The following is a 26,486-nucleotide window of genomic DNA, read 5'->3' as shown; positions in this document are numbered from 1 at the left end:
CAAATTAGACACTTCAAGTAGAGTTTTGCTATTTGAGGAGCAAAATAACTGATGATGGTCGAAGTAGAGAGGGTATAAAATGTAGACTATCAATGGAAAGAAAAGCGTTTCTGAAGAACAGAAATTTTTTAATATTGAATACAGATTTAAATGTCAGGAAGTCTTTGTATGGAATGTAGCCATGTGTGGTAGTGAAACATGGACCATAAGCAATTCAGACAAGAAAAGAATAGAAGCTTTCGAAATGTTGTGCTATAGAAGAATGCTGAAGATTAAATGGATAGATCAGAGTAACTAATGAGGAGGTACTGAATCGAATTGGGGAGAGAAGAGATTTGCCGCACAGCGTGACTGGTAGAAGGGATCTGTTGATACGACACATTCTGAGACATCAAGGGATTCCAAACTTAGTACTGGAGCGAAGTGTGGGGGGTTACAATGGCAGAGGGAGACCAAAAGATGAATACAGTAAGCAGAATCAGAGGGATGTAGGTTTCAATAACTGCTCAGAGACGCAGAGGCTTTCACTGGATAGAGTAGTTTGGAGAGCTGAATCAAGCCAGGCTCCAGACTGAAGACCACAACAAGAACATTGTGATTACTGCATTTACATCAAATACTCTGCCAATCCGTGAAGCTTCTACATCTACATATATACTCCACAAGCCACCGTAGGGTACGTGGCAGACGGTGCACTGTAACACTACTAACCATGCCCTTTCCTGTTCCACTCGCAAACGAAGAGAGGGAAAAACGACTATGTATAAGCCTCCATATGAGCCCTGATTTATCGTATATCTTGTTGCATGCTGACGGCACTAGAATCTTACGGCAGTCAGGTTCAAATGCCGCTTCTCTAAATTTTCTCAATAGCGTTTCTCGAAAAGAATGTCGCCTTCCATGCAGGAATTCACATTTGAGTTCCCGAAGAATCCCCGTAATACGCGTTTGTTCGAACCGACCTGTAACAAATCTAACAGTCCGCCTCTGAACCGCTTCGATGCCTTCCTTCCAACCGACGATACGGATCCCAAACACTCGAGCAATAAGAATAGGTCGCACCAGCGTCCTATATGCGGTGTCCTTTACGGATAAACAACTCTCGTCTACTGTTCTTCCAATAAGCCGAAATCGACCATTCACCTTCCCTACGACAGTTCTCACATGCTGTTTCATCTCGTATCCCTTTGCAACGTTTCTTCCAGATATTTAAACGACTTGACTGTGTCAAGTGCGACACTAGTAATACTGTATCCGAACAGTACATGTTTAACCTTATTACTCATTCACATTGACTTACTTTTTCCCACATTTAGGGCTAGCTGCCATTCATCACACCCACTGCAAATTTGGTGTATGTCGTCTTGTATCTTTCTAAACCACTCAACTTCGATGCCTTACCGTACAACACGGCACCATCAGCAAACAACCGCAGATTGCTCCCCACACTGTTCGCCAAATCATTTATGTACAAAAATGAAAAGAGCGTTTGGCGTCATTGGCAGGGAGGCTCCTTACGGGGCAGGTCCGGCCGCCTTGGTGCAGGTCATATTGCGTTCGACGCCACACTGGGCGACCTGCGCGCAGGATGGGGATGAAGTGGTGACGAAGACAACACAACACCCAGTCCCTGAGCGGAGAAAACCCCCAGCCCAGCCAAGAATCGAACCCGGGCCCGTAGGACGGCAGTCCATCACGCTGACCACTCAGCTATCGGGGCGGACTTTTATGTATACAGGGTGTATCATAATTAATGGCGTAAACGCTTACAGTTGAAAGTACACGACACTAGAAGCAAACAGTAAACATAGGGTCGAAAATGCATACCTTAAGAACTACGAGCAATTTTCCACCTTCGATATTGCGAAGCAAATCTCTTCTATTGCAAGCTCGTCGCTTTTCACATTTTGGGAAGTAGTAGTATGGACCAAAACAAGAACAAATGTCCACTAAACATGTGTTCTAGAATGCATACCTTAAGAGCTATGAGCATGTGCTCATCTTCGCTACTCGGAAACAAAACTCATCTAATGAACAATTGCTCAATGCTCTTAAGGTATTCATTTCAGAACAAATGTTTACTGGACATTTTTTCTTGTTTTGGTCCATACTACTACTTCCCAAAATATGGAAAGCAAAGAGATTGCAGTAGAAGAGATTTTCTTCACAATATCGAAGATGAAAAATTGCTCGTAGCTCTTAAGGTATGCATTTTCGACCCTATGTTTACTATTTGCTTCTAGTGTCGTGTACTTTCAACTGTAAGCGTTTACGCCATTAATTATGATACACCCTGTATAGAGAACAACAGCGGTCCTATCACTGTTCCATGTGGCACTCCTGGCGATTCCCTCGTCTCTGGTGAGTTCTCGCAGTCGATGACAACATGCTGTGATCTGTAACTTAACAAGTCATCGAGTCACTCACATATCTGTGAACTTACTCCATACGCTCGTACCTTCATTAACAGCCTGCAGTGGGGCACCGTGTCAAATGCTTTCCGGAAATCTAGCAATATGGAACCTACCTGTTACCCTTCATCCATAGTTCACTGTATACACTACTGGTCATTAAAACTGCTACACCAAGAATAAATGCAGATGATAAACGGGTATTCATAGGATAAATATATTATACTAGAACTGACATGTGATTACACTTTCACGCAGTTTGGGTGCATAGATCCTGAGAAATCAGTACCCAGAAAACCCACCTCTGGCCGTAATAACGGCCTCAATACGCCTGGGCTTGGATGGCGTGTTCACGTACAACTGCCCATGCAGCTTCAGCACGATACCACAGTTCATCAAGAGTAGTGACTGGCGTATAGTGGCGAGCCAGTTGCTCAGCCACCATTGACCAGATGTTTTCAATTGGTGACAGATCTGGAGAATGTGCTGGCCAGAGCAGAACTCGAACATTTTCTGTATCCAGAAAGGCCCGTACAGGACCTGAAACATGCGGTCGTGCGTTATCCTGCTGAAATGTAGGGTTTCGCAGGGATCGAATGAAGGGTAGAGCCACGGGTCGTAACACATCTGAAATGTAACGTCCACTGTTCAAAAGTGCTGAACAAGAGGTGACCGAGACGTGTAACCAATGGCACCCAATACCATCACGCCGGGTGATACGCCAGTATGGCGATAACGAATACATGCTTCCAATGTGCGTTCACAGCGATGTCGCCAAACACGGATGCGACCATCAAGATGCTGTAAACAGAACCTGGATTCATCCGAAAAAGTTACGTTTCGCGATTCGTGCACCCAGGTTCGTCGTTGAGTACACCATCGCAGGCGCTCCTGTCTGTGATGCAGCGTCAAGGGTAACGGCAGCCACGGTCTCCGAGCTGATAGTCCATGCTGCTGAAAACGTTGTCGAACAGTTGGTGCAGATGGTTGTTGTCTTGCAATCGCTACGTGGCGTTACCAATAAAAAAACCTAAACAGCCTACTTACAAGGCCCCTACAGGACCTGCAACATGCGGTCGTGCATTTTCCTGTTGAAATGTAGGGTTTCTCAGGGATCGAATGAAGGGTAGAGCCACGGGTCGTAACACATCTGAAATGTAACACCCACTGTTCAAAGTGCTGTCAGTGCGTACAAGAGGTGACCGATACGTGCAACCAATGGCACCCCATACCATCACGCGGGGTGATACGCCAGTATGGCGATGACGAACACACGCTTCCAATGTACGTTCAATGCGACGTCACCAAACACGGATGCGACCATCATTATGCTGTAAACTGTACCTGGATCAATCCAAAAAAATGACGTTTTGCCATTCGTGCACCCAGGTGCGTCGTTGAGTACACCATCGCAGGTGCTCCTGCCTGTGATGCAGCGACAAGGGTAACCGTAGCCGTGGTCTCCGAGCTGATAGTTCACGCTGCAAACGTCGTGGAACTGTTGGTGCAGATGGTTGTTACCTTGCAAACGCCCCCATCTGTTGACTCAGGGATCGAGACGTGGCTGCACGTCCCGTTACAGCCATGCGGATATGATGCCTGTCATGTCGACTGCTAGTGATACGAGGCCCTTGTGATCCAGCACGGCGTTCCGTATTACTCTCCTGAACCCATCGATTCCATCTTATGCTAACAGTCATTGGATTTCGACCAACGCGAGCAGAAATCGGTTCTAAGCGCTTCAGTTTGGAACCGCGTGACCGCTACGGTCGCAGGTTCGAATCCTGCCTCGGGCATGGATGTGTGTGATGTCCTTAGGTTAGTTAGGTTTAAGTAGTTCTAAGTTCTAGGGGACTGCTGAACTCAGTAGATAAGTCCCATAGTGCTCAGAGCCATTTGAACCATTTGAGCAGCAATGTCGCGATACGATATACCGCAATCGCGATAGGCTACAAAACCGACCTTTATCAAAGTCGGAAACGTGATGGTACGCATTTCTCCTCCTTAGACGAGGCATCACACATCACAACAACGTTTTTGCCGCACCTTAAAGACCTCAAGGTGCGGGCCCTGAAAGCACTTTATATTTCGAAGTGTCTGAGCCATCGGTCCTGGGGAGCAGATCGGGCGCGTCTGCTGCAGTTTTATAGGGCTTTCGCCCGGTCGCGTCGTGACTGTGGATGCACCGTGTATGGGTCAGCGATGCCTTCGTATCTGAAGATTCTTGACGCAGTACACCATGAGGGTATCAGGCTGGCCACTGGGGCCTTCCGTACCAGTCCCATCCCCAGCCTGTGTGCTGAGGCAGGGGAACCGCCGCTCGCCATCCGGCCGAAACTCCTCATGGTGCGACGGGTGTGTCAATTCCTTGCCTCTCCTACTTCTCTGCGTACCCTACCGTTGCCCGACGCCTATGGAACGTCTCTTTTCCAGTCGTCCCAGGGCAACGATACCATTTGGGATTCGTGCCAAGCATTTGTTAGAGTCCCTTGGTGTGGAGCGTGGGTGGCACCTCAACTCCAGGGTTTTACCCGCCTGCCTCCCTGGTTGCTCCAGAGGCCCAGCGTCCCTTTAGACCGGCGGAGCTGCACTCCTGCGTCTGTTTTTACCTCCTTATTTTACGACATTTTAAACCAGCATCCCGACCATGTACCAGTATTTACGGATGGCTCTAAACAGGGGGACTCTGTTAATTGGCTGTTGTTTTCCCTGATCGAGTCGTCAAGTTGATGCTTCCTGCAGCGTTTACCATCTTGGATGCCGAATTGTTTGCGATTTTGCGGGCATTGGAGCAGATGAGATGTGTTCCCAGTCTTAAGTTTCTCATCTTTTCTGACTCCCTGAGTGCCCTTCAGACCATGCAACACTTGTACCCAGCGGATACGGTCGTCCACAATATCCATGATGCCCTACTCCACCTGCAACGGCAGGGGAAGGAGGCTTCTTTCTGCTGGGTGCCGGGACACGTGGGTGTTCGGGGAAACGAACTGGCGGATGTGGCTGCCAAAGATGCATGTTCCCTCCCTCACGTTGTTGAATGTGCCGTCCCCCTCCATGCTGTTACCTCCCTTTTGAGTTTTCGTGTTATGCGTCAATGGGAAGAGGAGTGGCTGGCAGTCGGTGAAAATAAACTGCGTCTAGTTAAGGCCACTACGCGGCCGTGGCGTACGTCCTACCAGTCATGCAGGCGGGATGAGGTTCTCCTTACTCGCCTCCGCATCAGGCACAGTCCCTTAACGCTCGGTTTTTTACTCCGGCGGGAGGACCCCCCCCCCCAATCTGCAGTGCTTGTGGCGTCCAGATTACTGTCCGCCACATTTTACTTGACTGTCTTTTATTCTCTGACCAGAGGGCGGTGGTTTCCTTGCCACCGGATTTGTCCTCTATTTTGCAAGACGACGCAACGACTGTGGTTAAGGTCTTACGGTTTTGTGTCCTGTCCAATTTGTTGCCTCGGATTTTAGGGAGAGGATTTTAATGTGCTGCTGGGTGACTGGCTCACCCAGGTTTTAGGTAAGAGGTCCGCCAGTCACGATTACCTACTTGTTTCACTTCGATTTCTGTTCTCTTTTCCTTGTGTTTCCTTTCCTTTTTTAGTGCGTTTCTTCTCCTCTTGTTTTGCCTCTGTATGTGAGAATTTGGAACTGCGTCAGGTCTGTGTCTTTTAGCCGTTCTCCTTGTTCGCTGTCCGTCTTCGTCTCTTCACCGCATGCGTTACTGTTTCTATGCGTTTGGGCACTGATGACCACGCTGTTTAGCTCCCGAAAACCTCAAACCACACACACACACACACACACACACACACACACACACACACACACACACACACAAGGCAACGCCCGTCAACTGCTGTTTGTGTATGATAAATCGGTTGGAAACTTTCCTCATGTCAGCACGTTGTAGGTGGCGCCACCGGCGCCAACCTCATGTGAATGCTCTGAAAAGCTAATCATTTGCATATCACAGCATCTTATTCCTGTCGGTTAAATTTCTCGTCTGTAGCACGTCATGTTTGTGGTGTAGCAATTTTAATGGCCAGTAGTGTATCACGAGAGAAAAGATCAAGTTGAGTTCCGCACGAACGATGCTTTCTACAACCATGCTGATTCGAGGCTTCTCAGTCTGATGGTAGGTTAATATATTGTAACTGAGAATATGTTCGGGGAATCTGCAGCAAACAGAAGTTTCGTTTCGTTGCCTCCCCCTCCCGCTTCACTTTTTTTCTGCAGGGCAGAACGACGAAACGTGTACCAATGTCTCGCGGCTGTGCTTGTAGCCGAGGCTGGTGGCGTTCGAGGGCAGAGGACGATGACACAGCGGCCGGATGCCGCCGCCATTACCGTGTTACCGCGGCCTGGCCCGGCTCTACTCCGCTCCTCTCCTCTCCGGATGTGACTGTGTGTTTTATGCGGCCACATGTGGCTGCAGCAGGCGCAAAACAGCCGCCGGTGACGTCTCCGCGCAGGCCGCCACCTTGACCCCGATGCAAAACGACGTCCACGCCCAGCCAGCGCCTCCAGTTCAACTCTTGTCGGTGCCCGGCATCGTCAGCATGTGCACGAAAGCTGGCCGTCTGGACAAGTTTCAGATTACGTCGTTAGTGTGGTACATGTTCCAAGACGATGCGCTATTTACACTACTGGCCATTAAAATTGCTACACCAAGAAGAAATGCAGATGATAAACTGGTATTCATTGGACAAATATATTATACTAGAACTGACATGTTATAATATCTTCACGCAATTTGGGTGCATAGATCCTGAGAAATCAGTACCCAGAACAACCACCTCTGGCCGTAATAATGGCCTTTATACACCTGTTCATTGAGTCAAACAGAACTTCGATGGCGTGTACAGGAACAACTGCCAATGCAGCTTCAACACGATACCACAGTTCATCAAGAGTAGTGACTGGCGTATTGTGACGAGCCTGTTGCTCGGCCGCCGTTGACCAGACGTTTTCAATTGGTGAGAGATCTGGAGAATGTGCTGGCCAGGGCAGCAGTCGAACTTTTTCTGTATCCAGAAAGGCTGAAACGTCCCCTTAGAAAAATTATACATGACTGTGTTTAAACTGGCACACAATATTTTTAGCGCAACGGAATCTGACTTCCAATTATCCCTACAAAAGAATGACCCTGACTAACATTAATCTATACCTTTCACAAATCACTTACCTCAGAAAAATCTTCGATACTCGAACTACTGCAATACAACGAGCGCCACTACTGCCAGCTAAATAAAAGATTCAAACTACTGAAGGCACTAACTACTGATAGGCATAGTTAGCAAATGAAAGATTTTGATAGAGAACAAACAATGTATTTACCTCAATAGTGTTCAAAAGTCATTATATATATATATATCAGTTCATGGCATCCAGTCTTACAAATTTACTGTCTCTGTCCGAAACTCCGCCATCTCACACCCCACATCCACCACTGCTGGCGGATCACCTCCAACTGCGCAACGCTACGCGCTGTTAACAGCCAACAGCCCAACGCTACAATCGCAGACAACAATGCAAACTAGCCACAGACTACACACAACACAGCCAGTGATATTCATACAGAGCGCTACGAGGTGTTACCAATAAGGAAACCTAAACAGCCTGCTTACATTGCTCCCATGCTCCCCACAAAAAATTTTACAAATTGTTTTGGGCGGTGGCCAATAATGATTTAAAGAAATTTTTCATCAAATGCACAAAATTTTCATCAAATGCACACACTTATTGATACAATGTTGGTCAAAAGCTAAAATTTTTTTCACAGTCCATAAAGACAATCCTGATCATTCATCACAGTAAAATTGCAGATTTCTTTTTCCCAAAGTCTCAGCAGTAAAAGAAACCTCCAACTGCGCAACGCTACGCGCTGTTATCATCCAGCTGCCCAAACTACAATAGCGAACATAAATGCAAACCAGCCATAGACTGCACACAGCACAGCCAGTGATTTTCATACAGAGCGCTACGTGGCGTTACCAATAAAAAAACCTAAACAGCCTACTTACAAGGCCCCTACAGGACCTGCAACATGCGGTCGTGCATTTTCCTGTTGAAATGTAGGGTTTCTCAGGGATCGAATGGAGGGTAGAATGGTTCAAATGGCTCTGAGCACTATGGGACTCAACTGCTGTGGTTATCAGTCCCCTAGAACTTAGAACTACTTAAACCTAACTAACCTAAGGACATCACACACAGCCATGCCCGAGGCAGGATTCGAACCTGCGACCGTAGCGGCCGCACGGTTCCGGACTGCGCGCCGAGAACCGCGAGACCACCGCGGCCGGCAATGGAGGGTAGAGCCACGGGTCGTAACACATCTGAAATGTAACACCCACTGTTCAAAGTGCTGTCAATGCGTACAAGAGGTGACCGATACGTGTAACCAATGGCACCCCATACCATCACGCCGGGTGATACGCCAGTATGGCGATGACGAATACACGCTTCCAATGTGCGTTCACAGCGACGTCACCAAACACGGATGCGACCATCATGATGCTGTAAACAGTACCTGGATCAATCCAAAAAAATGACGTTTTGCCATTCGTGCACCCAGGTTCGTCGTTGAGTACACCATCGCAGGTGCTCCTGTCTGTGATGCAGCGACAAGGGTAACCGTAGCCGTGGTCTCTGAGCTGATAGTTCACGCTGCTGCAAGCGTCGTGGAACTGTTGGTGCAGATGGTTGTTGCCTTGCAAACGCCCCCATCTGTTGACTCAGGGATCGAGACGTGGCTGCACGATCTGTTACACCCATGCGGATAAGATGCCTGTCATCTCAACTGCTAGTGATACGAGACCGTTGGGATCCAGCACGGCGTTCCGTATTACCCTCCTGAACCCACCGATTCCATATTCCGCTAACAGTCATTGGATCTCGACCGACGCGAGCAGCAGTGTCGCGATACGATAAACCGCAATCGCGATAGGCTACAATCCGAGCTTTATCAAAGTCGGAAACGTGATGGTACGCATTTCTCCTCCTTACACGAGGCATCACAACAACGTTTCACCAGGCAACGCCAGTCAACTGCTGTTTGTGTATGAGAAATCGGTGGGAAACTTTCCTCATGTCAGCACGTGGTAGGTGTCGCCACCGCCGCCAACCTTGTGTGAATGCTCTGAAAAGCTAATCATTTGCATATCACAGCATCTTCTTTCTGTCGGTTAAATTTCGCGTCTGTAGCACGTCATCTTCGTGGTGTAGCAATTGTAATGGCCAGTAGTGTAATACAGAAAATACTGCACCATCTGACAAGAGCAAGCGTCGGAATAAATTCTAAAGATACCTGATCTATATACCAATTAACCTCCGATTGTCTGTTAAAAATAAACAAAGGCAAACAGCTTCATGACGCTGGCGTGATTGGGAAAGGATGTTCTGAAGGTCAAGTGGTATCAGTTAGCTTCTAAGGCGCCCTCCGAGAAAATTAGAAGTACTGGTCATCCACATGAGTGCTAAAAGGAAATCGTTAAACTTCGGCTACACGATAAATCAGCCAAATCTATAGGCCGTAAATTCAACTAAATATCTAGGAATTACTATTGTTGTTGTTGTTGTGGTCTTCAGTCCTGAGACTGGTTTGATGCAGCTCTCCATGCTACTCTATCCTGATCAAGCTTCTTCATCTCCCAGTACCTACTGCAGCCTACATCCTTCTGAATCTGCTTAGTGTATTCATCTCTTGGTCTCCCTCTTCGATTTTTACCCCCCCCCCCCCACGCTGCCCTCCAATACTAAACTGATGATCCCTCGGTGTCTCAGAACATGTCCTACAACCGATCCCTTCTTCTAGTCAAGTTGTGCCACAAGCTCCTCTTCTCCCTAGTTCTATTCAATACCTCCTCATTAGTTATGTGATCTACCCATCTAATCTTCAGCATTCTTCTGTAGCAACACATTTCGAAAGCTTCTATTCTCTTCTTGTCTAAACTATTTATCGTCCACGTTTCACTTCCATACACGGCTACACTCGATACAAATACTTTCAGAAACGACTTCCTGACATTTAAATCTATACTCGATGTTAACAAATTTTTCTTCTTCAGAAACGCTTTCGTTGCCATTGCCAGTCTACATTTTATATCCTCTCTACTTCGACCATCATTACAATTTCGAACAACTTAAATTGGAAAGAACAAGTGGTTCAAATGGCTCTGCGCACTATGGGACTTAACATATGACGTCATCAGTCCCCTTGAACTCAGAACTGCTTAAACCTAACTAACCTAAGGACATCACACACATACATGCGCGAGGCAGGATTCGAACTTGAGACTGTAGCAGTCGCGCGGTTGCGGACTGAAGCGCCTATAACCGCTCGACCACCGGGGCCGGCTTGGAAAGAACATATAGAAAATGTTGTAGGGAAGGCTGATCAAAGACTGCGTTTTATTGGCAGGACATTTAAAAAATGTAACAGATCTACTTATGAGCCTGCCTACGCTAGGCTTGTCTGTACTCCTGTTGGAATACTGCTGGGTGGAAGGGGATCCTTACCACATAGGATTGACGGTATACATCGAAAAAGTTCAAAGCAGGGCAGCACGTTTTCTATTATCGCGAAATGTGGGAGAGAGTGTCACTGAAATGATACAGGATTTGGGATGGACATCATTAAACAAAGATGTTTTTTGTTTGCGGAAAAACCTTCTCACGAGATTATAATTACCGATTTTCTGCTCCGAATGCAAAAATATTTTTTTTACGCCGATCTACATAGAGAGAAACAATGATAAAATAAGTGAAATCAGAGCTCATACTGAAGGATATAGATCTTTCCGCGAGCTGTACGAGATTGGAATAATAGAGAATTGTTTACTTTGTTCGATGAATCCTCTGCCAGGCACTTAAATTGGAATTTTGTGGTAAGTTCCTATGGAACCAAACTGTTGAGGTTATCGGTCCCTAGGCTTACACACTACTTAATCTAACTTAAACTAACTTACGCCAAGGACAACACACATCCATGCCCGAGGGAGGACTCGAACCTCCGACGGACGGAGTCACGCGAACCGTGGCAAGACGCCCGAGACCGTGCGGCTACCCCGCGCCGCCCAGGCACTTAAATCTGATCTGCAGTGTATCCAAGTAGATGTAGATGTAAACTGATGGACAGTGATGGACGTATTTTCTTGCCTGAAATGTACCCATAGAAAATGGATCTGACCGAAGGATAACGCGATATGACCTTTTCAATAACTATAGGAGACGGCAAGCCCACGAAAAGCGTAGCAGAAAAGGGGAAGTTAGTCGTAAGTAACGGTTGTACATTGAACACGTGCGTATGACAGTTGAGCACTTACAGCCCAACCACCAAGAGTTAAAAATCGCAATTCGTAGGTGCAGTTTGTGCAAAGAACATATATGTGTATCCTCTGTTACAGGCGGTGTACAAAAAATTTGACAGCACCACAAACACAGCACATTTCCATGCCTAAGGAGAACACGAATCGAAACTTCTGTTTGCTGCAGAATCCTTGAAACTGTTCTCAGTTAGAATATGTTAAACTTTCTTGAGACTGAGAACGTTATGTCCACGAATCAGCATGGTTTTAGAACGCGTCACTCGTCCGAAACTCGACTTGCCTTTTTCTCACATGAAATTCTCCGAACTATGGGTGAAGGGCAACAGCCAGATTCCATATTTCTAGATTTCCGGAAAACATGTGACACCGTGCCCCATTGCTGGCTGTTAACGAAGGTATGAGCGTATGAGTAAGACAACAGATGACATTAAAAAAAAAAGCCTTCTTGTCGGCTCGGATTGGATGAATACAGGTCTTGTATGGTTTTCAAGGGAATTTTATACCATTCCTCCTGCAAAATACTGATAAGTTCAGGTAACAATGATGGAGGCGGTTAGCTATCACGCTGCCTTCTATCCAAAGTAGACCACAAACGTTCAATAATGTTGAGATCTGGTAGCTGTGGTGGCTGGGGGAGGAGCGACAGTTCACCGTCGCGCTCATGAAACGAGTCCTGGACGGTGAGAGCTGCGTGAACAGGGTCGTGTCCCTTGGAACACAGCACCACCATTGGGGAACAAACACTGCACCACTGAATGGTCCTGATCAGCCAGAATAAGTCACTTAATTCTTGGCAGTAATGCGTCCTTGCACAGTTACCACGGACTGCCCAAATTATCGCCGAACCCACGCAACTTTTCACTCTTGTGGCGTAACACTCGGCCAGCGGTTTGGAAACAGTGTGAAAGGAGACATGCGACCAAATGACGTTCTCCCATAGCTCCAGATCTCATAGCTTCGTGTAACGCCCCAAGGACAGCAAACACCTATTAACGAACTTTGTGGAAACTTAAAGTAGGGAAGTGAGTCATCTTGACAGTGACGGCAACTACTGACGATAAAATCTACAAAGGTAATAATTTGATTAACACCTATATCATTCAAATACTGAGAATAGCATACAAAAAGGGGAGATGAAAGGAAAGGATTATCATAGATTCTTTATCAAACATCTATAGAAAAAATTCAAAATCATATGAACGAAGGTTAAATCCAAGAAAGTAATTCAGTCAAAGAAGACATTTACCATGGAAGAGAGTTGTAGCCGCATCGAAAAGGAAATTCAATGCGACTACAGTGCAACTTGGATATGGAAATGTTCTGTTAGTTAGTTGCTCTTGAGTCGCTCTAGAGTACTTTTGCGATGGTTGTCTGGGTGCAAACGCTATTAGATTGTTTCAGTTTGGAAGTTTGATAATTCGTGATATAGAGATTGAAGTATTGCTCAGTCATTCGACAGAAGAAAGTTCATCTTTACCGTTCTCAACGCGACCGTATAGTAAGACGAATGTTAGACTTCAGTTGAGCGATATTTGTTTATCGGACTTAGCCTTCGTACTGATGAACAGTTACAAACCTTGAGAGCAATGGATCAATGACAGAAAAACAATTCATAGTCTTGAGTAGGACACAGTAAAACGAAGACACAAGTACGCCAGTTAGTTAAAAGTTGTCCTCAGTGTCACGATTACTGAACTGAACAGAAGTTAATCTTGAACGACACATCGGTGTGTGTGACAAACAATTAATTACAGAAAGAACAATAAAATACGATTCAAAAGGTAAGTCTTACATGTCGCCTAACTCATTAAATGGACAATACAATGTGTATTGTCAGACGTCGTGGTCTCCTGACCTTCATTGCTTACATATTCTGCCCTCAAAATCATATTCCACACATCAAGACGCTTCATTCGAACCCAAACTCGATAAGATAAAGTCAATGTTGTATGAAGTCATGTAAACGATATGCAAATAACTAGTAAATTGCATGTGCGCACCGAGATTGAAATACTCGAGGCTGGCGAACACACACACAATCAAGACACGACAGTCGCAGGGGCTCTTAGTTCGGGAGAGGCAAACCACACGCCAGGGAGGCGGTCCCTTCAGAGTACGAGTCAACCTATCTATGTCAGCCGGCGACCGCCCTTAGAGCAGACAGCGTTTGCCCGAGTGAAAGGGAGAATGACCCCGTGTTCGGCTTAAAAGTAAATTCCGCTACATTGTGTGGGAGCGCCCAGCCTACGCAATCTTTACAAACATAGCACGCAGTTTCAGAGGTTTTCACAGGGAGACAGCAAATGTCAAATGTCGATGCTACAGATTTCCAGATTGGTCGCCTTAAACGAAACATTCTCCCGTTTTAGAAGACCAATGCTAATTGGCAGACGATATTCCTGACGCCTTGAGCAGAAGGAGCAATGGAAGAGACTGAAAGATATACCCCTTCACGTCTGGCGTGGAGAGGGGCCATTCCATTGTCGCTCTTGGAGGGAGAACACGTAACGAGAGCGTGTGCACTTGTACGTGTACTCAAAGAGTGAGGAACAAGTCTCTCCTCAGTACTTCACTGCGAGAGCACCTCTGTCCAGAGCAAATCGGAGTGCGACTCTATATTGGGTCCTTGCAATTAAGCATTGTTCACTGTGTTGGCCGCCACACTTATTGTGTGGTGTGAACGGATAGAGTTATAGTTAAACGCCTGCGAGCGAATTTTTGAGTGGTATCGCGGTGGACTGGATATCTGACCGGTGTACCATGGCAATAGTTAGACTAGGGGCGAATAGGAGTCCTTGACTTCATCAAGACATAGGGAGAGTTTGATTGGCGAAGGTCAATCCAGATAGAACGAGAGTTATCTTATTTGTCAGCAGCGAGTGGCGCAGACAGCAGTCATCGCAGCTTACGGTATTGTGCGCTACAGCTCTTGCGAGCCCCATATATCCTCCACAACAGTACACTTCACTGCATTTCACAAGCGACAGCCTCGACCGTACCTAGCAACATTCTAACGGATAATTATTGAAGTTGAGTAGGCGCGGCTCTCAGCCATCCTGACAAGTCAATAACAATCTTAAACTTTGTATAGAAATTTCATTAGCGAATCCTATCCTTTAGAGGAGACTTCACATTCCGAAAAGAACCCGGAAATAACGTGTTCACTTCATAACTAAAAGTGCCATTGTGACTTCTCAGAATTTTTGCAAAATAAATAATAATTTTCGTTAGTTTCATGTTTTTCTTACACCAACTAGCACTACTCCAGTACCCAAGTATCCCACTAGTTACGTAAGAAATTTTGTGAATTTTTGTGTCATTTCCTTACAGTGGACGACTCCAGAAGATATTTATTGCTGAAAGTTTTTCATGCACGTCTCTCTAGAACGTTACGAGCGTCTGTCTGACTTCTGTAGTAGTGTGGGGGTGGAAATTGCATCTAGCAGGAGCCACAGGGAAAGGGTACATCTCAGATTAATCCGTTGCGCAGAATGACAGAATGGCACCCACACGCTCACAGTATTAATGCAAGTTGATTGACTCATTAAACATTTTAAGTGACTAACTGAGTACATGAATAATGGACAGTGAAGAGTGATTAGTTTAAACCAGTATTACGGTATATTAAAAAGCAACATTCACTTCAAGATAAGTTATCTCTGGAGTTACATGGGACCGTTGTTAATAACTGGACGTAGCAACGGAACAGTAGACAGCAAAATTTCATCCTCGAAATGTATGATGTGAAAAACTACCTTACTGATGAAATAAAGAATCAAGATTTTATTTCATCACGGAACTAAGCGGGCATAAAATAAAAATCAACGATTGCAGTTTATCCATTCGCACAAGCTGAGAAGGCTGTTGCGGACAGTTTTAACAGAATATTTCTAAGCCACTCGGGGAGTTGTGTTCTTACGAGAGTTACAGGTACTGTTCCACGTCATACCGAAGGGGACAAACATCTACGAGTCGCGTCTCCTCCCAGCGGGTGAAGAAGGAGGGAAGAGATGTCACATTCGGCAGCACGTTTTCCTATTATGCGTATTTTGCGATGCGGAGTTCCGGCTCGCCCTGTAGGTCTCAGCTTATGGAGCTCCTTTTGTTTTGTTTAAGTGTTGACGTGAGTGTGACATTGAGTTCCACAGTGACTTTTACAGCCACCATCCTCTTACTTTTCGTTACAATCCAGTGATAGTCAGCACAATGAGAAACTCAGACAGGAGAGTACTGCAAATGTTAGAATAAGGAAAGATTCTTATAAAAGTATAATTAAAAATAATGTAAGTATATTTCATCAAAATATTGGGAGTTTTAAGAATAAAATAGAACAGCTTCTGGTTTGTTTACAAGATTTATAAGCTGAGGATGAAATAGATATACTATGCCTGTCTGAGCATCACATTGTTACTTATATGAATAAGGTAAATGTATGTGGATATAAGCTCTCTGCACATGTAATTGGAGAAAATATGGAGAAAGGTGGAGTTGCCATATATGTCAAAAGTTATCATTGTGCAAAAAGTATAGAAACAAAAAAGTTTTGTGTAGAGAAACATATAGAAGCATGTGCTTGTGATCTTAAATTACATAAAGGCACATTTATAATTGTAACTGTATATAGGTCCCCATCGGGAAATTTTCATCTATTTCTGAAAAATTTGGACTCCTTGTTGTGCTATCTGTCAGACAGGGGGAAGCAAATTATTATTTGTGGGGACTTCATTGTAGATTCTCTGAAAGAGGGTAATAGTAAAAACGACCTTGAAGTATTACTCGGTTCTTTCAATTTGACACCCGTTATTGATTTTCCTACTCGGGTGGTAAAGGATAGCAGCTCACTGATAGATAACTTCTTTATTGACCAAGGTAAGTTTAACCAGATAAATGCTCAGCCTGTTGAGAATGGTCTTTCTGATCATGGTGCACAGCTAGTTACAATATATGACATAGCTCCATTCAGCAGTACTAAACAGTCCTCCAAAGTAGTACGTTCTGTCAACGATTTAACAATTGCAAATTTCAGGGAAAGCCACAGCAGTTAGACTGGGATGAGGTGTACCGTGAACCTGATGCCAGTTTAAAATATAATTTATTTCATGACACTTTTGTAAATGCATTTGAAAACTGCTTCCTCAAGAAAATAGTTAAATATACTTGTAAGAAACCATGTAACAAACCATGACTTACTAAGGGTATCAAAATATCTTGTATTCGGAAAAGGGAAATGTATCTGACAGCAAGAAAGAGTAGTGACCCAGAAACTATCAAACATTATAAAAACTACTGTGCTATATTAAGAAAAGTTATTAAAAAATCCAGAAGTATGTGTATCATGTCTGAAATCAGCTACTCTGATAATAAAATTAAAACAATTTGGAATATTATTAAAAGAGTAACATGTCAACCAAGAGCACAGGAAGACTGTATTACCACCAAACTGAGTGAAAACTTTATGACCAAAAGTCAGAAGTTGAAAATATTTTTAATAATCATTTTCTAAATGTTGTGGATATAGTAGGATCCAGGTGTTCATTAGAAGATGCTAGGCTGTTAATGGAAGAGGCCATACCTATGCAATTTGATACAATTGAAATCTCACCCACTTCTCCCTCTGAAATTAGGAAAATAATAAACTTGCTTAAAAGCAAAAACTCAAATGGAATTGATGGCATTTCCAGCAAAATACTAAAAGCTAGTTCTCAACAGTTAAGTAAGATTCTCAGCCACCTGTGTAATAGCTCTCTCGAACAGGACATTTTCCCTGATAGACTGAAATATGCTATTATTATACCTTTGCATAAAGAAGGGGATAGATCTGATATCAACAATTGCCATCCAATCTCTCTTCTAACAGCTTTATCCAAAATTTTTGAGAAAGTAATGTATTCAAGAGCAGCTTCACATATCTGTAAAAATGAAGTACTAACAAAATGTCAGTTTGGTTTCCAGAAAGGTTTTTCAACAGAAATTGCCATATATGCTTTCACCAATCAAATTTTGAATGATCTGAATAGCCGAACACCACCCATTGGGATTTTTTGTGATCTCTCAAAGGCTTTTGATTGTGTAAATCATGAAATTCTGCTATACAAGCTCAAGTATTATGGCATGAGTGGGACAGTGCGCAAATGGTTTAATTCGTACCTAACAGGAAGAGTGCAGAAAGTTGAAATAAGCAGTTCTCATAATATGCAAAGATCAGCACATTCCTCAAACTGGGGAACTATCAAGAATGGGGTTACACAAGGGTCGGTCTTGGGTCCTTAGTTGTTCTTAATATATATTAATGACTTGCCATTCTATATTCATGAAGAGGCAAAGTTAGTTCTCTTTGCTGATGATACAAGTATAGTAATCACACCTGACAAACAAGAATTAACTGATGAAATTGTCAATAATGTCTTTCAGAAAATTACTAAGTGGTTCCTTGTAAACGGACTCTCACTGAATTTTGATAAGACACAGTACATACAGTTCCGTACAGTAAATGGTATGACGCCATTAATAAATATAGACCTTAATCAGAATCATATAGCTAAGGTAGAATATTCAAAATTTTTGGGTGTCCATTGATGAGAGATTAAATTGGAAGAAACACATTGATGATCTGCTGAAACGTTTGAGCTCAGCTACTTATGCAATAAGGGTCATTGCAAATTTTGGTGTTAAACATCTTAGTAAATTAGCTTACTACGCCTATTTTCACTCATTGCTTGCATATGGCATCATATTTTGGGGTAATTCATCACTGAGGAATAGATTACTTATTGCACAAAAGCGTGTAATCAGAATAATAGCTGGAGTCCACCCAAGATCATCCTGCATACATTTATTTAAGGATCTAGGGATATTCACAGTAGCTTCTCAGTATATATACTCTCTTATGAAATTTGTTATTAACAACCAAACCCAATTCAAAAGTAATAGCAGTGTGCATAACTACAATAATAGGAGAAAGGATGATCTTCACTATTCAAGTTTAAATCTAACTTTGGCACAGAAAGGGTTGAATTATACTGCCACTGAAGTCTTTGGTCACTTACCAAATAGTATCAAGAGTCTGGCAGATAACCAACAAGTATTTAAGAAGAAATTAAAAGAATTTCTGAATGACAACTCCTTCTACTCCATAGAGGAATTTTTAGATATAAATTAAGAATAAAAGGAAAAAAGCAAACAAAAAAATTATTTAAAAAATAAAAAAAAAACAAAAAATTAAAAAGTCGTTATATTAACTTAATTATGTTGTTAAATTAACTTAATTATGTCACGTATTGGAAAATTTGACTCGTTCCACATCATTACGAAATATCGTATTCATGACCCATGGAACTATTATTAATCTACTCTAATCTAATCTACTATCACTGAACACATACGTTCGTCCGCGCTGTGACTTAGTAGGAGATGTTTTTCCCCTTTCCCCGTATGTGGTATAAATCTTCGGTACGATGCCTCTTGAAGCACCGAACACTTCGACTAACTTCGTTACGAAAGTAGCCACCATGCAAGCACCAACAATTTCACTTAGTTGCTCCGTAATACACTGACATGTAGAAAGAATGTTGTTTTCACTACGACTGATATTTACCATGTACTGAGGACATTGAACGGTGCCATTCGTGGTCTGTTTTATTTAATTTATATGTTTATTTAGTATTAATTTATTGGGTCATCAGTCTTCTGGCTGGTTTGATGCAGCCCGCCACGTATTTCTCTCCTGTGCCAACCTCCTCATCTCAGAGTAGCACTTGCAACCTACGGCCTCAATTACTTATTGGATGTATGCCAATCTCAGTCTTCCTCTACAGTTTCCACCCTTTACAGTTCCCTCTAGTACCCTGGTTTCTTAACAGACGTCCTATTATCCTATCCGTTCTTCTTCTAGGTGCTTTCCATGCATCCTTTTTCTCTCTGATTCTGTGCAGAACCTCCCCATTCCTTGCCTTATCAGTCCGCATAGTTTTCAACGTTCTTCTCTAAATATTTAAAATATTTATTTGGCACCACAAACGGTCCTCAGGTCACAGTCACTAAAACAATGAAATTTTTGATAGGCGACATAACTAGTTTCGAGGCACTGAGTCGTCATTTTCAAATGTAACCACAAACCTGGGAAACTTCTGTAAAATATTGCGAAAAATACTCTACAACCAGTAAAGCGAAGGAAAGGCAGCAAAAACGAGTCACAAGACGTCATGGTAATTTTCAGTTGATCAGTCATTTCACACCTTGATGCAGTGTAGTTGAAAACTGTATCGGGAGGAAAGATATTACATACTCTTGCATTACGTCCTGCAGAGATGCAACGATCATTTTGGAAACAAAGGCTCACTCGTCGTAATCTTATAACGTGCAGAAATCCCAAAACTAGAACATAATACGCAATCGTACTGTATTCTGCAAATGAAATCTTACAAAGACGGTGCACTGCAGCTTGGGGCTAACACAAGACGAATCTGCAAGCATGACATCGTTCAATTGCCTGGTTGATACGTCTTTGTGGGATTTCATTAGCCGGACACAGTACAGATGTGTGCTATGTTCAAATTTTGGGCTTGCTGCACTTTATAAGATCACAAATTGTGAGCCTATGCAAAATGATGGTTACATCACTGCAGGACGTAATGCAAGAGTATATAATATCGTTCCACCCGATGCAGTTTTCATCTACACTGCATTAATATGTGAAATGACTGACCAACCAGAAATTGTCATGAGTTCTTGTGAGCCGTTTCTGCTGCCTTTGTTTCAGTTTACTGGTTTTAGTGTGTTTTCCGCAATACTTGAAAGAAGTGTCGTTGTCATTATTGACACAGTTTTCCAAGTTTGTGATTACATTTGAAAATGAAGACTCAGCATGTCGAAACTAGTTATGTTACGTTTAAAAAATTTCATTTTTTTAATGACCGTTTGTGGCGTCAAATAAACATTTTAAATTTCATTTAGTCACACTCTTCGATGAGAGTTATGTCGAATAAAAAACACTTTTCCCACAGTTCATGTTTCACTACCATACAATGCTATGCTCCAAACATACATTTTCAGAAATTCCTTCATCAAATTAATGCCTATGTTCGATACTAGTAGACCACTCTTGGCCAGGAATGTCCTTTCTGCCACTGGTAATCTGCTTTTTATGTCCACCTTGCTCGGTCTGTCATGGGTTATGTTGCTGACTAGGCAGCAGAATTCCTTAACTTCATCTACCGGGTGATTAAAAAGTCAGTATAAATCTGAAAACTTAATAAACCACGGAATAATGTAAATAGAGAGGTAAAAATTGACACACATACTTGGAATGACATGGGGTTTTATTAGAACCAAAGAAAAAAAAACAAAGTTCACAAAATGTCCGACAGATGGCGCTGGACAGCAAAATGTCAGTGACTGCGCATGACAATCGTGTATAAAGGAGCTGTAATGAGAGAGAGAATCAGATGTGCCATCAGTCGCAGCATGTTGACGTTACCTGAAAAGGCGCTTTTAGTGAAGCTGTATTATCAGAATTGGGAATGTGCTAGTTCAGCGTTACGATCCTATCGCCATAGGAAGGGGATTCGAACGGGTAAAGGTCCGTTGACAAATGCAGCTGTGGCGAGAATGATTTCGAAGTTCGAAGCCACGGGTTGTTTAGACGATAGACCCCGTAGTGGCCGACCGAGCACAAGGCGTAATGCTGCTGAGACATTTCACGAAGAAATGGAGGCCGTAGCGGGTTCGTCTATGCACGGGGAAGTCAGCGCTCGTGCAGTCGCACGTGGCACCGTCATTCCATACACTACTGTTTGGCTGGCACTAAGGCGTACCCTCCGATGCTATCCGTACAAAATCCATCGGCATCATGAACTGTTACCTGGCGATTTAGTGAAGCGGTGGGCATTTGCAGTGTGGGCGTTTCAAAAGATGGCGGAAGATAACGATTGGTTGAGTAACGTGTTGTGGACCGACGAAGCTCATTTCACGCTCCGAGGGTCTGCCAACGCCCACAACTGCAGAATTTGGGCTACCGAAAATCCTAGAACTGTCGTGGAAACTCCATTGCATGAAGAGAAAGTCGCGGTATGGGTTGGATTTACCACATCTACCGTTATCGGGCCTTTTTTCTTTGCGGAAATGCGTGATTCTGGTTTTGTAACTTCTACCGTGACGGGTGAGAAGTACGCCGATATGTTACAGAATCGCATCATCCCCAGCCTGTCTGATAAACACCTGCTGGAACGTACGATGTTTATGCAGGATGGCGCTCCACCCCATATTGCTAGACGCGTGAAAGATCTCTTGCGCGCGTCGTTTGGTGATGATCGTGTGCTCAGCTGCCACTTTCGTCGTGCTTGGCCCCCCAGGTCCCCAGTCCGTGCGATTATTGGCTTTGGTTACCTGAAGTCGCAAGTGTATCGTGATCGACCGACATCTCTAGGGATTCTGAAAGGCAACATCCGATGCCAATGCCTCACCACAACTCTGGACATGCTTTACAGTGCTGTTCACAACATTATTCCTCTACAACAGCTATTGTTAAGGAATGATGGTAGACATATTGAGCAATTCCTGTAAAGAACATCATCTTTGCTTTGTCTTACTTTGTTATGCTAATTATTCCTGTTCTGATCAGATGAAGCTCCATCTGTCGGATATTTTTTGAACTTTTGTATTTTTTTGGTTCTAATAAAACCCCATGTCATTCCAAGCATGTGTGTCGATTTGTACCTCTCTATCTACATTATTCCGTGATTTATTCAGTTTTCAAGTTTATACTGACTTTTTGATCACCCAGTACTTCGTGCCCATCAATTCTCAACTTAAGTTTCCCGATGTTCTCATTTCTGCTACTTCATATTACTTTTGTTTTTCTTCGATTTACTCTCAAACCGTATCCTCATTACACTGTTCATTTTTATTGGTCCCTTCTACCTCCGTTTCATTTATATTACGGTTATAATCACAGTTTTCGATTATGTTCTCTGATTCACTAATTTCCTGTCTATCCTAGCAATTCCCAACACACGTTACTCGCTGAGCAGTACTCCATTTCGAACGTATACGCGTTAAGTCCAAGTTTCCTTGCCCTAACTCCCAACTGGTAATACAAGCTGCCCGTAAACTCCCATTCTCAGATCCATCCGAATCCTTGTTTCGAAAACCCTTTTTACTTTGTCAAAAGAACTACAGGCCACTTTTATTCTTCTATTTATGTGGTTCCTTGTTCATCATGCCAATGCTGTCGTATAAAGAACTCTTCATCTAGTTCTATGGATTTATTGATAGTGTCAGCTATTTTCTTTGCGATAAAATGGTTATATAGGGTGGGAAAAATAAAACTATCCCTGGTAGTACTTAATACACCTAAAGATAGGCAACACAACAAACATCATCCGCTCCCGCTGCGGATGTAGTAACTTGGTTTAGCTATCTGGGACAATTTTATTTTGCCCACACTGTACATTAGTTTAGTTCTATTCTAATTGGTTCTATTCTAATTTCAGTGCTTAGCTTCGTAACTGTTGCATTGTATTCTTACATTACTTTTACAATTAGTTTCCATTAGCGGGAAACGTAGCAGTGTCGTCAGAAAAAAGAGATCGTGCACAAATTCTTTCAATGGTTTCTCAGTTTGATGATCTGAAAACTTCCTGTACGACATTTGGGAATAATTTTGGGGGATATGGAATGTCCTTCAGTGATTACTCTTCCAGTTATGAATTTCTCACCATCCTGACGAATTTTAATGAAAACTGTACCTCTGACACCTGAATTCTTCAATCTAATAAGACAATGCCTTATTTCTTGTCGGACTTCTGTATACATTTAGTTGAATTAAGATAAAAGGTATTCAATGTCTGGGTGTCCTAGACAGAAAGGTAATTCAAATTATTCTTATGTTATTACTATCTGTACAGAATATGCAAATAATTTATTGTAATATATTTAATTCTGTAGTAAGTTTTTCCTTTTGCCTGAATAAAATCGACTATTCTTTTTATTTTTACAGTGCAGTTTGGGATCGTTAGAGTGAATATTATTTTTAATCTTGTGGAAAGTAACCCACTAGGTCCATTGTTTTTCGTGTACTGTGTCTCTTTTCTTGTAATGAACAATAATTAAAGTGTTGTTACATTTTCGGTGAATTGTCATCTTTCGAAAACATGATGTTATTATTACATCATTATTCCAAAGAAATCAGTTTTCTGAGAACTGTAATTTAGTTAGTACTGTTAAGATGCTACTACCACTGTTATATAACAATGACTATGCAACTAAAAGTTACTTTTTTTCTAGCTTTTTAGAGTGTCTGTTCTGGTGCTGTACAGATCAGTCTGCTGAAAGCAGCCATTAGGTTAAAAAACGTGGAGGGTTGATTGAGTTGGGATTTCACATTTTGCGTAATCACATATATCGAAAACTAATTAAAATCTAACGTGACCGTAATCCAGCACAATAAAACTGATAAGGAAGTGTTAACTTAATAAACAGCCATGCTCCAGTCACAACAGTGGTTATTTAAAAATATTAATTCTGTAGTAATTTCAATAAGTTCATAACTAACACTCTGTTAAGAAACATTGATCTCTAATTATTCAATAGCTTTGCAAGTAACAGTCAATTAAGACAGCGTTGGGCAAGATACTATTCAGGTAACCAAACAGGTTTGTCAGCAACGCGTAATTCAGAAAACAATTACGCTTTTAGTTATGTAAAATAGCTTGGCGCATAATAATTAAGAAAGGAGCCAAAATATCCTATAGTTATTCCAGAAACGCCTAGCTGAGAAACAGTTACGCTTTAGTTTTTTTAAATAGGCTGGCAAATAACACTTAATTGGGAAAGGTTAACCTAAATCAGCGAATATTAAAAGTACAAGTATGAGCAACAAGAAAAAGCATTCATCATATAGTTCCCTTCAGTAGGACAATTAAGAAAACATAAGGAATGTAATTGTTTCGTGACGTTAAGGTTATCATAAGAACCTATCTTACCAACATGTCCAACTAAGATAAGCAAACACTATTCTAACAGATACAGTACATTTATTTTACTGTAAGGACATAAATAAAGTTAGCTTCCCCTGTTCAGTGTGTGCTCCACTGGTGTAGCCCTCGTTCCCACATGTGGCAGGCATTAAGCACATCGATTCATTCAAGTGATGTGTGTACAAAAGAATCAAACCTGTAACAAACTCCAATTAATAACCGGCAGTCACTTTTCTTACTATCATGACCGTTCAGTACTTCGCCTGTTCACTGCAAATGTGCCACAGTGAATATACCAGCGCACATCCGAGTAAATGAGTGTCAATTATGTGAGCCGAACGCATGTACAGACGTCAGACTCAATAGAAACACTCAGTGTGCTTCAAACACAAGAACACAGAGTGCCAGGGGACCGAATAAAGCTAGTTGTCATCCACAACAGAACCCAGCAAATATAACAGTACATGTTAACACGTATAGCTTGAGCAGCTCGGGTTGATTAACGCTCCACTTATGAGGATTCTTCTGTACCACAGACCCACCAAAGTATTGGCATGGATATATAGATTGCCAACGATCAAATTTAATACAACTCGACAGACAAGTTGTTGGCAGAACAGTCAGCTGCCCAATCATGGGGCCCACTCGTCCTCGCTCCGTACTCTCCCTACTTCCACTTCACTGCCTCACAGCAGAATAGTCTGTGTGCTGACGATTTGGTTAACGCCAGGTGGCGGAAGTCCTGCCAACTTTGGCAACTAGTTAGAAGAATGTCAACAATAGCATAGCACGTCACTCTTCCCTCCACCCTCTGGCGTCATGGGCGGTGGAAATACTGCCAACTTCGGCCACTAGCAACTATTTGGAACAGTGCCAACAATATCCCACTCTTCCCATCACCAAATAGTTCAAATGGCTCTGAGCACTATGGGACTTAACATCTGAGGTCATCAGTCCCCTAGAACTTAGAACTACTTAAACCTAACTAACATAAGGACATCACACACATCCATGCCCGAGGCAGGATTCGAACCTGCGACCGCAGCGGTCGCGAGGTTCCGGACTGAAGCGCCTAGAACCGCACGGTCACAGCGGCCGGTTTCCCATCACCCTCTCGTGTCGCAGCAGGTGGCAGCACTGCCAACTTCAGCAACAAGCTGGAACAGTCCCACAGTCCCAACAGTATCACACCTCCCCATTCTTCTTCCCGCTCTCTGGCATCACGGAAGGTGAAAGTACTGCCCTAGTTGGGACAGTGGCAACAACAGCACACCACCCCACTCCTCCATACATTCTCTGGCATCACGGGCCAAATGCACCATATATAAATTGACAGTAGATTCTAAAATTGGCGGGAAATTAAAAAATCCAAGAACTTTGGCAACGAGTTGGAACGGTGGCAACAACAGCACACCACCCCACTCCTCCATACATTCTCTGGCATCACGGGCCAAATGCACCGTATATAAATTGACAGTAGATTCTAAAATTGGCGAGAAATTAAAAAATCCAAGATGGGCGATTGTCCTATTGGCGAGAAATTCAAAATTCCAATATGGTCACTTCTGCTACCAAGGGAAATTACCCATCGCACACCCTCAGATTTCTTGGTAAAATGACCCAGTGGATGGCCCATTAAAAACTGAACACAGATCAAGCATGAAAACAGGAAGAGAGCGTACTGAACTATGAAAGAAAGAAAAATAGAAACAGTGAACGATCGAAGTTTAACAGCTACAATATTGAGTGAAATTCGACAGCAGTTGCGTCATGACTAACCCT

The sequence above is a fragment of the Schistocerca nitens genome, chromosome 2, assembly GCF_023898315.1.
Source record: "Schistocerca nitens isolate TAMUIC-IGC-003100 chromosome 2, iqSchNite1.1, whole genome shotgun sequence".
Classification (NCBI taxonomy): Eukaryota; Metazoa; Arthropoda; class Insecta; order Orthoptera; family Acrididae; genus Schistocerca; species Schistocerca nitens.
The sequence above is the reverse complement of the archived record's forward strand: the minus strand, read 5'-3'. Positions refer to the sequence as shown.